This window comes from Papaver somniferum, chromosome 7 (assembly GCF_003573695.1).
Source record: "Papaver somniferum cultivar HN1 chromosome 7, ASM357369v1, whole genome shotgun sequence".
Taxonomy (NCBI): Eukaryota; Viridiplantae; Streptophyta; class Magnoliopsida; order Ranunculales; family Papaveraceae; genus Papaver; species Papaver somniferum.
Genome location: NC_039364.1, coordinates 12,653,545 through 12,669,288, shown reverse-complemented (window position 1 = coordinate 12,669,288; position 15,744 = coordinate 12,653,545). Strand labels below are relative to the sequence as shown.

Genomic DNA, 15,744 nt, shown 5'->3' with positions numbered 1-15,744 from the left:
AGTCAAAATACGAGGCCTTTAGGTTTGAGTATAGATCCATGTTATGTGTAAATAATGGTTTACAGATTGGCTCCGCACGGATAAAGAGACAATTCAAGTTCAGGAAGCAAAAAAGAACGCACCTATAACTGAAAAGGATAATGTAGTCACCAAGGGCGCCGAAGCTTTAAAGAAGTTTCAAGAAACTATCCTCCAAGTTCAAGTGGAGAGAGATCTATCTATAAACGAAAAGAATTCACTGGTTGAGCGAGGGAATTTGATCCGTTCTCGGCTTCTTACATAAAGTGATGCTGAATTTGAGTGGGATTCTAGAGTCTTAGATAATGCTAGAAGTAAATTAGCTGTAAATGTTAGCCTTGAATCTGATCATGCTGCACTGGTTAAGGATATTATTTCTAACAAAGAAGGTTGTTTATTGTTCTTGTCCATCTGTTATTTTTTAACAGATATTCTTATGCGGCTTTAACCTTTTGACCTTTTCTTTCGCATAGGATGAGAAGAAGTATCTTGAGAAAATTGAGAAAATAGAGGCGAACTTATCCACTCGTGACTCTAAATACCGCAGGCTCAAGAAAAATTTGACTGTCACTGTTTCTAACCTGAGCAAAGATGTTGTTCGCATTCGTGATGTAGCTATTAAGAAAGTCTGCATTGATAATAACATCCCTTTGAAAAATTACAACTTCATTGAAGTTTCCCCCAACGAGGAAGGTTCTGACATCTCTGATAGTGAGGGAGAATATGAGGAATATGAAGAGATTGATGAGGAGACGGATGAGGAGGGCGGCACTTCTGAGGCTAAGGATGAGGATGAAGATGATATGGGAGGGAAATATCTATTCCTTCTGAAGACCTTTTCTCCCTTTTAGCACTTGTAAATTCTTCGCCAGTTCTTTGTATATCGAATGTTTCCTTATCTTGAGACTTTTTCTTCAATGTGGATTCTTAAGCATTTGATGCCCCTTTAGTGTAAATTCTCCTCTTGTTACTCCTGCACTTATTAAAAAATGAAAAGCAAAGCACTGTTCTTTTCAAAAGTTAGAATTAATCATGTGGTAATGATGATATATATAATATGTGTGTGAGTCTATCATATGGTGGCGAGTAACACTCCATTCTTATGTAATGACCCATTGATCTCGCCTTATCATCTTATTGTATTATCGCCTCTGCAGGTTTTATTGACGCGCAAATACGACAAGCCTTAATATCCCCGTGAATAAAAAGCCTCATGATATTTGCGTCTATTTGTCACAATTCGGCTCCCTAATGGAGAATGTCGTCCTTATATTCCCCCTGACTACCCCTTCAAATAAGATTACCCCTACCGGGTTGGGGTGGGCTCTTCCCATCCAGTGATGCAACAATCTGTTGTTTTCGCGACGATATGGCTTTTGGTTGCAAGACCGCACCCTAAGTGGGGTTTCTTTGGACCGAGTGCGTCATAGTCAAGACTTGTCAAGAGCGTCCAGGTACGCTCCAGACGCCAAAGGCACTTTTGACTCAATCGTGTACCCCGTCGCCCTGATCGAGTTTCTGCACTCCTTAGGAGAGACCTTGTCACCTTAATATTTCGATTTAGGCACCTCTCCTGGATGGGCTTTTATTTCACCCCAGATCTCCATGACTCAGGTTTCAGGGTCGGTGTAGCTTTCCCCCAAGTCATGCTAACTAGGTTTTCAATAGTGACGCACGTTAGGTCTTATTATTGCCTCTTGATGTATGCGAACTAGGGTGCATGTCACAATTGGATGCCTAGCCTCCCTAGTTGGAGTCTTTACTTCTGTTTCCTATTAAGGTTTTATTATCGCCTTTTTATGATATCATATAATTGGTTCACATAGAGAAGAAGAACTTTCTCATTTGCATTCATAATCTTGATTAATATAATTCTGATGTCTTCTGTCTTTATTTATTCTCCTACATAATAACTACAACTTAAGAAATTTTTATTTGAGATAACTTGTTAATTTCTTTCGCCTTCTATGCTTCATTGAGTTCGCATACACTTTCCATAATATTGATTCGCATGTGTTCTACTGCTTCAGGTGTGTTGTGACTGTCGCAGGGAGCATATTTCCTCAGATACACTTGGCTCCAAAGTTCATTAGATGGATTTTCTTCTTTTTCATCTTCTAACTCATACATTCTATTCCCAACGACCTTCTTGACCCGATACGGACCATCCCATATTTTTTCCATGCTTCCTTTACCATTTTTCTGATAGTGCGGTTTTTGCCTCAACACCAATTCTCCATCCTGGAATTCGTTTTCGCTAACACACTTGTTGTATTTATTCTCTTGTGCGGTTGTTGTCGCTTTTACAGAAGCTCTTTGTACTTGACTTTCCTTGTGTACATCATCTACCATTAATCTTTCACCTCGTTGACTTTCTTGTATTTGTTTTCTCCAATTTCTTCGCTTGCTTGCGCGTTCTTCACACTTGTAAACATCAATCTCTTGGAAGGTTTTACCTTCATTTTTATTTCCTTTTACTAATCCAACACCTTGAGGTAGAGGGAACTTGATGCATTGGTGGAAGGTTGAGGCCACTCCTAGAATATGGTATTCCTATCAGAGCATTATAGGGTAACTCTACGTCAACGATGCAAAATACTATTTTTGTTGATATGCTATTCATAGGAATTCTCATCGTTATCTCTCCCTTTGGCTTGTTGGCTGTTCCGTTGAAACCGTAAATTTTATAAGTTGATGGAATGAGTTCTTCATTTCTACCACCCATAGTCTTGTATGTGTGATACAACAGAATATCAATTGAACTTCCAGGATCTATAAGTATTCTATTTATATCCCATGAGTTTGCATCATCCTCTTCGTCCTCACCATACTTTGCTTTTGGATTGATTTCTAACTTGACCACTAATGGGCTCTCGTGCGGTTCTCCTCTTCCTGGTACTTCTTATGCGTTAAATGAAATAGGTTGCTTCTGCCGATCCTCCAATGGTGATATCTTCGCAAGGTTGAGTATCTCCTTTCCATCACTATCTATTGCATAAAGACGACCTAGGACATTATCGTGAAAATCTTTTATTCTTTTGAATGAGTGTATTATCAAATTACAATATAAATTATTTTCCCTCGCTCCTACTTCGATCACATATGTATTCCTTCCAGTCTCCAAACCTTTTGCATGCCCTTCTGGTGGTAGTGGTGGTGGTAGATTATGTTGTTGCTGCACTAGAAGATGGCTTAGTTTTCCCTGATCAATCATTCGTAGTATGATTTTCTTCACATTTCTACAGTTGTTTGTTGCGTGACCGTGGAAACGATGATAGGCACAAAATAATCTAATTCTCATCCCTGGTGGTGGTTCATTTCCCACATTTGGCGGCTCAGGAATGTCTTCCATTAATATTATCGCTTCCCAGATTTTGTCTATTGTGGTGTTTAGATGCGGCATCTTTATCTGCTCCCAAACCACTTTGCTACCTCCTGGGCCTTGGTTGTGATATTTCTTTTTCCCTCCATAACCTTCTGTTTGGTTATCAAGCCTTTGAATCTTATTATTTCCTCCACAATTGTTGAATTGTTTTTCTTTATATTCTCTTTCAAACTATTCTTGATCTCTACTACCTATGGCTACTAGCTTTTTCCCTTCCTCCATTACTTTCTTTTCGTGACTCCCTAGGGATGTACTTGCAACAACATATTTTTTCCTTGGAAGTAGGCTTGTATTCCCATCATTTGTGTTTGGTATCGCAACTGGGTAAGACTCCATTTCTCTTTGTTTTTCTTCAAGAGCTATGTATTCTTCCTGGAGCTCGCGTAACTCCGCCATGGTTATTGTATCTTTTGTCCTGAAGATCTGCGTATACAATAAATCTGTAGGAAAAAGTGCATTGATGAAGGCTAGACATGCTCCTCCATCGCGTGGTTAAATTGCGCAAGATCTCATTGATCTTTTTGCGTAAGATGAACACCTTTTCTATCCCTGGGCGTAACATGTTATTGCTGATGTATTGTCCTAGGAAGATGTTTTGTAAATGATGAAATGATCTAATGGTTCCGACTGACAGTCCTTCAAACCATTGCAAAGCTTCTCTTGTTAAGCTTGCCGGGAAATATTTACATAACACCGCGTCGTTTTCTTCCCACTGTAATAGAGACCAGATATACGCTCTTATATGTTGTATTGCACATGTGCTTTCGTCAAAGATGTTAGTAAATACAGGCAAGGTACATTTAGCTGGTACTGCTGCGAGTTGTATCTGTCTTGCGAAAGGCGTTGTCCCCGCTTCTTCTATTGCTTCATCCAATTGTCGCCTACCTCCATCTCTCCGCATTGTCATCATTTCTCTCATCTTTGCTAATTCTCTGAGATTTCTTCGCCCATGATTTGGTCTGCAATTTTGCTGCATTGGTCTTTTCAACCTTGCCTGTCTTACTCTGTTGCCATGCCTATTTTGACGCACAGCTTCTTGTATCTCTCTCTCTTCAGCATATTCTCTTCTGCGTTTGCGTCTTTCTCTTTCGTCCCTTTCATACATCTGTGCGGCATTATGTCTTTCAGCTTCCTCTTCGCATTCATATTGATTTCTCAACATTTCTCTACCCTTTAATATAGTTCTTCCTTGTTCTTCATCCTCTTCATCATCTTGATCATGATGTGTGCGATGACGTTCGCCTGTTTGTTCACGTATATTGCCTCTTTGACCTTCTTGTATGTGATAATGTTCGCGCTGCTGTACGTACCGGTCATCAGCTGGTTTTTGATATATGCGTTGTTCATCGCGTTGATCCTGTAAGTTTTCATTTATATGAAAGTTTTCAACAATGTTGTTTAAAGGTCGCTCCCGCCTGGTATCCCTTCGACTAGATTGGATACGTCTTGATGAGTTCCTGCTTGTCCTTGACCTTGAGCTTGCACGTGTGGTGCTTCATGATCTCTACTCTTGTAATCTTATATTTTGTTTTCTTAACTCATTATTTTGACGCGTCAAGTTCGCATGTTCTTCATCTTCCCTCCTTCTTTCTGCAACCAACCTTTGTCGAAGTTCCTCGATTGTCACGTTCTCTTCATTCCCTTCTATTAACCCTGGAGCTCAAGTTCTTTGGTCTTCTTCTTTTGAATCTGTATGTGCGGTATGAACGCTTACTCTTCATAATCGATAATGTTATTTTGCACTGGTTCGCTTTGGATCTGAGTTTGGACCTGATTTCCTCTATTGTTTCTTTCTCCCATCCTTGATGAAAATTTCGCTTCTTCTTCTACCTGCGATTCTTCTATTCCTCCTGATTACTATCGCTTGTTCTGTTGCACCATCTTGTTTGTCTATAACAATTATTTCTCCTGTCGAAGATAAAAATTACTCTTTAAAGAACTGAAAACTGGACCGATGAAGATTGTTTTTCTGAGATTGAAATTTTGGTGGAATTTTTTAGATCTAAATTTCTTAAACTTTCAAAGATTCCTAATGAAACGGCGACAAACTATGAGGAATCCAAAACTTGTTTTTAAAGAAATTCACCAACATGGTGTATCGTTTCGGGCTGATTTATAGCACCAAAATATAGTTGTGAGAAATCTCACAACCACACCCTTAGTAAAAATTATAGAACAATCTAAGTAATCTCCATGAAAACCATAAGAACATTCATTAAGATTTTCGAATTGGATACAAAGTAATGAGAAAACCCTAACTTGCTCTCCAAATAATCATTCTCTCCCCTAAATATCTTGTCTCAACTCTCAAAAAAGATCTCTCTCAATACAGAGTCGCTCGGCTCCTTATATAGGAGTTTACATAGTGGATGACAACTAATAAGGCTCCTAATTTCGGATCTGACGTGCGTCAATGTCGCGTGCACTTTATCATTGACGCACGACTCTTTGCATTTTACTAGTGATTAAGCTGACGTCATCTGATACGTCATTCTGGATAAGCTTTACGCGATTCTCTTCGCTTGGTCTTGATGATCATTATTTCGCATGCTTACTTGGTGTGCGGTATTTCGTATCCATAATTTTACAATGTAAAACTATTACTGTATCCGGTAAAATCCTCGATCCATCATTTTGTCGAACTATCTTCTCGGTTGTTTCCAATGGCCATGTAAGCATTGACCATGAATAATGCAACTATAGGTCATTACATTCGCAAAGAAGCAAAGAAGCACCATCTTTCTCAGTGATCAACTCATCATCGGATTCCATATCTGACAAGCATATTGGATCATAAGAATCTCCTTGTTCATTCCTTTTTGTGAACGTTTCTTCTAGTTGGAGATTGTACTTGACATAAACAAATTTAATCTTTGTTGTGACAATTGGTTCCTTCTCTTCGTATGTACCTGCTCGAATATGCTCCAATTTCTTTCACGTCCAGAAGCACTACATGTGGCACTTAAAATGCGAATAGCAATTCTTTGGAGCTCGGGAGCAGAATCTCCATTGACTTCCACCATAAAGCTTTAAGAAAAAAAGTAAGTACTAAAATATGCGGACAGCAAGTAGTAAGTTCTAAAAAAAATTAGACTTCAATGGAAAGAAAAACATGAAAGCAGTGCCCTTCTTGTTGCTACAGGCAATGATTCTAATTCTTAAAAATATCATGGCATTGCTTCACACTTCTCTTTATCATTCTCAAACTTTTTAATATAGGAAAGAAAGAATTGTTTTATTTCTGGAGGAACCTCCTTACACATAGCAGCATCTTTCTTAGTTTGTGCAAGGTTCTGTTTCATTCTATAAACACCTCCACTATATTTGTTACCACAATAATTGCAAGTCAAAACAGTTTTCTTACCACCGGTTACTACCTTACAGTGTTCCCAAGTTGGATCAACCGGTTGCTTCGAACCACCAAAAGAAATCTTGGATTGTCTCTGCTTACTCATATTGTGTAAGTTTGATTGGATTTGGAAGCTGATAAGTGTCAAGGTGCACGGCTCAGAGATGAACCTGCGTTCAACATTGGAAAACGGATTCTGTTTGCTTGGAAGAAATTGAAAAACGTATTTCCTACTTAGTTTGTCATTCCAAAGATCAATTCCCATGAAAACCACTTTTGTTAAGAACCCAATTTTGAAAAAAGAAAAAAAACTACAAAACAACTAAGATTTCACAACTTCAAACAACAGATCAGTAGATCACTAAATACATGCTGTGATTTCAATCACCGTTAAACTAAGCAATACAAATAAATTAAAATTTTATAATAATTCCACTCCACTACCTGACTTACACGATTTCAGTTTCCAAAGATTCAATTCGCTGATTTTATTGTAAACCACTCAAGTAACTCCACTAACTTGCATCTTTGATGGGTTATTTTGGGGGATTTCTTTGATCTTGCTACCAGAGAATGGATTTTTTTGGAACCCTAGAAACTTGGTTTTGGAATGGAGGACGAGTTTGAAAGGAGTGATGTATTGGGGTCAATGTAGTTAACCTCGGCCGAGATGGCCGAGATACCGCCGATAATATCGGTTTCTGTGTTTCACCGAGATACCGGTATTGTCGATATTGGCTGATATTTCATCGATATTGGACAATATTTCACCGGTATTCACCGATATATCGTGTATCGGTATTCGACCGAAATCCGATATTGACTACATTGACTGGGGTTACCAATCGATCATTTTTAAGCCTTTAGATTTGAGTTTATTAATAATAAATGGAAAGAAATCAAAACCGTAAATCGCAAAATTGAAGCGAATCTACGGTTCAAATTACACATCGTGCGCTTTAAGAGAAAAACGCTTTACACACACGTTTTGAATCTTTTTTTATTTTTTGACACGAATCGGACGGTTTGAATCGTAAAGCGCACGATTTTAAAAACCTTGAATGAACCATAATAGAAACACTATCTACTCGTTATATATGTTTAACTTTCATTAATATCGCCTTCCGTTTCAGTTCAACAACTTTTGAAGGAGATTTTGTTACTGACACATGACGGGGCTACCTATGTTTTCCAGTCAAGTTCCACTCCTGCAGGAAGTCAAATTTTCATCCATTTGCCAATACCAAACAACTGAATTCAAAGAGTGATGGGAAATCGGTGTTTCAGTAAGCGATGGCAAATCAGTGTTCAGAAGGGAATACAAAGAAAAAAAAAAAGAAAAATCGTGTGAAAACAAGTTACACCAAAAACCAATTAGCAACCGATGGAGAGGCTCGTCAATTTTGCCAATTGGCGGTTAGCATTGCAACTCCATTGCAATATATAAAAGGTCTTCAGAACCGCCTTGTTCAGTGTGGGACTAATTGTTTTACACGTACCTTAATCTTAAGGACACTTTAAAGTGAAAAAAATTTGTCGGTTGTAAAGACCTGTTTTATTTCTCCAAATCAACACGTACGCAGACGTTATTGGAGAATCGATATTGCGTCTAATCTGTTTTGTAAAGGCAGTATTGACTAATCGATATAAGTTGTTTCGGTTCCTTTTTACACAGAACAGGATTCCACTGCCTCCGACACCGGCAAGATAAAACATGGCACTCTGCAGACACCAAATTCGGGCCAAAATGACTACTTTCTTTAAATGTTTAGAAAAACGAAGAATCGTAGATGATAACGATTGACATGATGACCAAGTTAATGCCAAACCATGTATGGCTTCTGACGTCATACAAACTTGATTCAGTCCACCATACGAATCCCAGTTCAGGGACCAACTGATTCATAGACTTCAACTATATATCAATTAATTTCAGTTGATTCAGACGACTCAGATGAATCAGGAAAAAACAAACAAGGTGTAGATCTGAATTACTCAGTCAAACTATGCTTTTGGCTCTCCTCATATCGGTTTTCGGTCTCCTTCTAACAAAACAAACTTCATCATATTGTTACCCTCCGAATCGAAATAAAGTGAGAGATCCATGAAAAGAAATAAGAAAAGAAAATAAATCTTTGCAACCTTTACCTGCTACTGCGTTCCGTTTTTCTCTTGGAATTTGGTAATCGAAACAACCCTAACTCAAATTTCTAAAGGTAATTTCTCTCTTTCTAATAATAATTTTCCATGTAATCCAGTGTTAGTATGCTTGTAATTTGTAATTTCCAATGTAGATTTCCTTATTTTTATATCACGAATTGAATTCAATTTCATGATTTTTCGTATTGATTTGATTTGGGTTTTTATAATTTTAGTTGATTGTTGGATGAATGTTTTTTTTTTGGTAGATTGGGCTTCTTAAATGTGGGTTCTCCCAAAACTGAACTGGGTGACTGATGAGACATGGGGGTAGCAATAGGCAAAGTTCTGTGTTATTTATGCCAAAGATTTGGTTGAAATGTGCATCAATTATCTGTTTGTAATTTTCTGTCATCTAATTTTCCTTGAATGTGAATCCATTTTACCAGTGTTCTACGTTGAGAATCTCAGTGATATTAACCTAAACAGTTCTATGTAACAGTGCTAGTTGTATGCTCATTTCTGCATTTTTTTTTCCTGATTTTATCTTTCGAATATTCTTATAGAGGATAGAAGTGCTCAGTAAATCTTGCTGGATTCGTCCCAATTGTCAACCGTACTTCTTGTGTTATTGTCTTCTGTCACCTAAATTCAGGTAAGCCTCCTCTCCTTATGGGTTTCTATCATATCAGTTGGATGAATGTGGTTCCTTGGATTGATGCAATGTTCTGCGCTGTTCTAGGGGTTGGCCTAGTCTGGTTAGTGAATTGGTACATGGATCAAAAACATGGACAGGAGTCCCAGCAAAGGCCCTAGACCAATAGAGTTGATTGTAGAAATCCGTCAGGTTGGGAAGTAGGCGAATTGAAGCTGACATTTCTATAAAACTTTTGATACCCAAAAAGCATATCCAACAATGGCTAGTAAACAAACTGAGCCAACATCATCTGTTGCTGCTTGTCGTACCAAAGATAATCGGCTATTAGCTGGTTATTTGGCTCACGAGTTTCTAACTGAAGGAACTTTGTTCGGGCGAAACTACTACTGCTAAGTAGTTACTAGGTTATGAAACTGAAAAAAAAAGCAGCGAAAGGAAATACAGACACGACCTATACTTTTTTTGTTTTGTTTTGATCAAACTCGACCTACACTTGAGCTATGCTGAGAGGTAAAGTACACTTGAGCTATGCTGAGAGGTAAAGTACAAAGAAACTGACAGAAAATAACAACAAAAGGTGATTGATTCATCGGCCCATTTGCATATCAAATCGGGTTTGTGCTTGTTGTTGTGATATATACAGTAGACATGGTGTTGCAATACATTCCTTGGTTTGCTACTAGTTCAAAAGTTATGCACCAATACTGACAATTATCCAAACTTGAGATTAGTGAAATTGGGAGGCTGCAGGCTGAAATGCTAATCTAGCTAAGAATGGGAGATGGAATGCTTTGGCTGCGAATCTCGACATAAGGTGCATAAACTGTAAAATGCTGAGCATGAAAGACAATGATGTTAGATTGATGTTTTAACGGTTGAGGTGCAACAATGTTGCACCAGAGACTAGAAAAGATAAACCCCATTAGAAAAACTTCCAAAGAACCTACACTAGATCATAAAAAACACCTACCGGGAAAGCAACATATCCAAAGTAGACAACAACAAACAGAGGGGAACAACTACACTTTCGCAATCAAGACAGAAATCCAAAACATATTACACAAAACAGCACCGATCAAAAGATACAAGGCGTTGGGATTAAAATAAAATGAAATTAAAGGAAACCACCAACACAACTAAACAAGTAAGACTGAACTTAATCTGGTGGTGTGAGATACATGCCTTTCAACAATCAAACAAGAACATTAGGAGAAAAAGGACACAAACAGGGTGCTTCACTAGCCAAATAAAACTAAGTAGAGAGTCAAACACAAAAGCTAAGATTGATTACAACCTAAACCAAAGGCAAAACAAAATATTGCAAATCAAGTTTTAAAGAAATAAAAAGGAGATTTTTGGTTCAATCTGATATAGGTATGCAGAGTTTAAAGAAAACATCAATAAAAATCAGTAGTCTCTGGGAATAACATGGCCTAAGTAAAGCTTAATGATTACATATAGCATCAAGGTATGAGATTAAACGAATATGTATAGAAGCCACAATTGAATCTTGGACTTCTATAATGAGGAGAATAAGAGGTTATGGATCTGAAAGGTTACCTCTCAAAATCAGATATGAAACCTAGGCGGGGTAAGTTATTGAAGAATACTCCAGCCTTGGAATCTCCGACGAAATCCAAAACCCCTAAAGCAGCAGCAAGATCAAATCTTCAGAAATGAAGGCGATATTGCAAAATCGGCAAGCAGACAACCCAATTGAATTCAAAGGACCGACAAATCGAGGATTTAGCCGATGAGATAGGCTAAATCCATGGCGGTTGATTTAGGGTTTTGATGGGGAAGATGAGTTACGGTTTAGGTTTTTGAATTTCTTTCTCTGATTTCTTTTCAACACAAATCTAGTATATATCTAAACTAATATATGTAGATTAGTAATGATATTGCTCAGATCTGAGAAGATCTGAGCAGTTAAGCTTGTCGGAAAAAGTTTTCTCCCTTGCCAGAAATCGTCTATCTAGAGAAGAGAAGAAAGAATGGGGCGACGATATTCAAAAGTTACCATTTGGGATTACTAACACTCTTAATTGAGCATATTGGCTTCATTATTTTGATTTGCTTAATTATTTGTTTTTCAAAGAAGGATTATTTAGGCATCATTCCTCAAATTTTTACTAGGTCATTATAATGTAAAAATGAAAACCTCTTATCCATATATCTATAGTAAAGGTTAAGATCCCTTAAAGTTATTTTTTATTGTTATTTATTATAAACAATGATTTTATTTAAAGAAGAAAAGTATTTTTTTAATCTTATTTTTTATTTTTATTTTTATTTTTTTTGAATTATCTTTTATTTGGGTTCGGTTCAGCTAGATTCAGACTTACGTCCTAGGGGAAAAGACCCAACCTAACCTCAGTGTATATTCTTTGTATGCTGAGAATAACTTGAGGTGTTCGGCTAGGAAGAAAAATGAAATCGAATTTGGTTTTGGCGAGAAAAAAATGACTAACCAAACCTCAATTAATGTGTTCTTCGCATACAGAGATTAGATTGGATTATGTTTTGGAGGTTTGGCTAGGAAATATGAAAAAAAATCAACTTAGATGAAAGAAGAGTTCAAGGTTCGGCCGGATATATTAAAAAAAATGTCGAACCAATTATTATTATTTTTGAATAAAAAATTGAAAAAACTAAAATTAGAAAAATAAATTGGAAGGTAGATAAATACAAAAAACAATAAAATAACGATTTTAATAAATAAAGGGACAATTTGTAGTTTTGTAATGTTCCCCACAAAAATACCAAATACCATGGTGCCAAAGAAAAAAGTTCTTTTCGCGGGGTTACCAAATGGGCCTTTACTGGGCTACTAGTTTCAACAACATATAATACCATCGGCATCATGGTATCAAGCAGACAAATGTATAAAACTTAAATACAGTGGTGAGCATGGTTCCAATTGGTCCGATTTTTGCCTCATTCGCACCCTTTCCAATATACCCCGGAGTTTAATTTTTTTGACATCCATATCCAATCCAATATTAGACGGGTTGGATAAAAATGATCCAATAATATATCATACATTTAATATAGACAAAAATAATAAAAATGACTTATATTCATGTTCTGGTTACCATGATTCCTAATATTAAACTCAAATGCACATAGCAACGACTCCTTTACTCACCCCTCAAATTCAAATACTAGTCAAACAGCTTATCAATCTATTTGGTAAATTTATCCTATACTAATAATGTCAGGAAATCTATATACTAGTAATAAATAACTAATATCAACATTAACAAACAAGATATAGATACCGAAAATGAATACTTATTAACTTAACGGATATGGATATCCCATGGATTTTTAACTTCGCACCCGTATTTAGTCCATTATTGTACCAACCAACCCCCACCACACAGGGAAATAATTTGCTCGCGCGCTGCTCGAGCATTTTTGATTTAGTAGCATCACAACCAACCATTGGTCATTTGGATGGTCGTGATGATAGTTCCTAAACACTTGATAAGTAAAAAACTTGTCTAAATTGAATGAACTGATCAAATGCCGTTTATATTTCCCAAATGGTTGGTTATGATGCTACTAGATCAAAAATGCTCGAGCAGCGCGCGAGCAAATTATTTCTCCACCACACACCCAAAAGAAAAACACTTATGGGCTCATCCAAACTAGACTAATAAGTGTAAGCAATAATACAACAGTAGAAACTCTTTAAATTAATAGCCCTGGGACCAGAAAAATTTATTAATTTAGAAAGATTATTAATTTAGCGAGTTAAATTTTAGCTTGTGCAAGCGTAGTTGGGATCATCAAATGTTATTATTTTAAAGAGATAATTAATTTAACGAGTATTAATTTAAAGAGTTTATACTGTAGTAGTAAAAATAATGATCAAAATTCTAGGCTAGGGGTACCTTATAAAAAGAAGGGATAAGGTCATGTCTCTGCGCGCAAGCAGTAAGAAGCTGATGATGGTCTCTCATTTGTGTTCAAGATGAAATAAGAAAAAGAGGTCTAGCATGAAAGAAAAGAACCAGTTAAGATAGCCAGGGACACTCACTATGAATCCACAACCATTATCGAAGAAGATGAATGAACACTCCTCAAATGGTGAGGGAGGACATAGGCAAGTCATCCTTGGCTACTAAACTATTCTGGATTCTTTTCTTCATGTAAGACTTCTCTTCTTCCTTCTATGCTTCCTTCTTTAATTCCAATCGGAATGAGGATGAGTCTTAAATTTGGTAACCTTCCTATTTATAGGTGTTATAGGGCGGAGGCGTCAAAAAGGGCTATTCAAATTTCAACTCTGAATAACTAGCAAGGTGGTTGTGGCCTTGTGGGTGTCCATGATGAGAATATATTCCCATATCTCTGATATGGTTCTACATGAGCAACTTGCTAATGTTCTCTGATTACGAAAACAGTGTGCATGGTGGATGAAATTTTGACCTATAAAAGGGAAGAAGATGCCATGCATAAAAACATCCGACAATAGTAAGAGATAGGAATAATAATCAAGGCACTTGGGTGTTTTGACTTATCCCATTATTTATCACATGTCCTTGTACCCAAATAGTCTTTTAATCAGACTACTCCCTTCTTAATGAAGAACAGTAGGAATATCTACTTGTTGCTCCATAAGTCACATCTTAAATCTTATACAGCTTCTTCTTCACTCAAACCACCCCAACAGATCATCAATCCTTTCACTCTTCTATCTCAAATGTTATTCATGTCCCGTTTGACCAACTCTTCCATCTCAAATGTTATGTTATTCATGTCCCGCTTGACTAACTCGAAAGTGAGTTCCAAACTCCTTTTGTACAAAGTATGTTTGGAATCCGCTTTGAAATCCAAATAAAAACATATAGGGTTCCCCTCTGCCAGCTCTTTAGATCCAAAAGCAGAAAAGCTCTTAAGTAACTCTTAATAAGAGTTTCGTTTGATAAGAGCGGGTAGTGACCAACTTTGGAAGTAAAATACCATTTTTACTGTACGTAAGAGTTGTTGTTGTTTTTTTTGAAAGAGGAAAAGATAATATAAATAAGAAAACGTGTTAAGATAGCACCCTCGAGAGATACAAGAAAGATGAGCATAGAGTTTAGAGAGCTTACAACAAAATTATTCCCTAAACAAATTTGCCCAATCCAATACAAAATTATTGATAGATGCATTTATGTGTCTAAATTGTCCTCAATGTTTCGTATTATTAGTACTCGTTTTCGTTTTTATTGTGGTATTTTGCGTGTTTGTAGGTATTTTTTGGAAATAAATAATTTTGGAAAAATCGTCTCGAAAAATTATGCGGAGCATACCCGGAGGAAATTTGTTATTCGGACTCTCATTTTGGTTAAGAGGCAACCCAATTACTAAGGGGCACCTCAGTTGAGCATTTGCTATTTACACTCCACAGACGGTTAGGGGGCAGTCATCTTCAAGCTTTTGAATTTAAGAATTGGCGGAAATTCATCTCCACTGCCAGATTTTCGATTAAGGAAATGAACATGTTATACGGTGATTAAATGGCTGAAACTTGGTGGGATTGTTCCTTATATATTTATAAACCTATTGCAAGCGTTCTGGTCGATCGAATTTGGCTAGAATCGACTAAACAAGTCATCAACAGAGAACAGGGCAGTCACGGGTTTGAGAGGATTTGTGAGGAATTCGGACGTGTTATGATGATGCATGGAGGACTCTAGAAAACTTTTGGACCGCTTAGAAGACAATTAAGGTGATTTTTCATCTGCCGACGCGTGATCAAACAAAACAGGGAAGAAAATATTTTTAGAATATTTTTTCTTTAATCCGAATAATGAAAGATTATATGGAGCAATTATGAGGATATTTTGGTCGCTGTCGAGTATATAAAGGCTCCTTGGGTCGACTAGGTGGGTCTAGAAAGTTTTAGAGAGAGTTTGGGAGAGAATTAGCGTCGAGAGAATCGAGAAAAAAGTCCACAGAAAAAATAGTTCCTGCTGCTGTTCATCCCTGAAGAGCACAAAGAACAGACTACCGAGGACAGTCGTTTATCAATAGAAACAAATACTGCTTTTGAGGGTCCTAGAGATTCCAAATACTACTGCACTATACAAGTATCGTTCTTTCAACGTTTTCCGTAATAGCGTCTGTAACAGCGTTTGCAACATTTATATACGTTGCAAATTCCCGATTTTACCATTTTTTCTCCATTTTCATCCTTGTAAC

General features: G+C 37.0%; 1 long non-coding RNA gene across 1 annotated transcript; it reads right to left on the bottom strand.

Moving 5' to 3' along the window:
* Positions 1–10,191: 10,191 nt before the first annotated feature.
* LOC113295687 lies at positions 10,192–11,646 on the bottom strand. The gene is made up of 2 exons (XR_003332904.1): positions 11,110–11,646; positions 10,192–10,382 (listed from the first exon to the last, which is right to left on the bottom strand). It is a non-coding gene; the product is annotated as an uncharacterized LOC113295687 (long non-coding RNA).
* Positions 11,647–15,744: the final 4,098 nt, after the last annotated feature.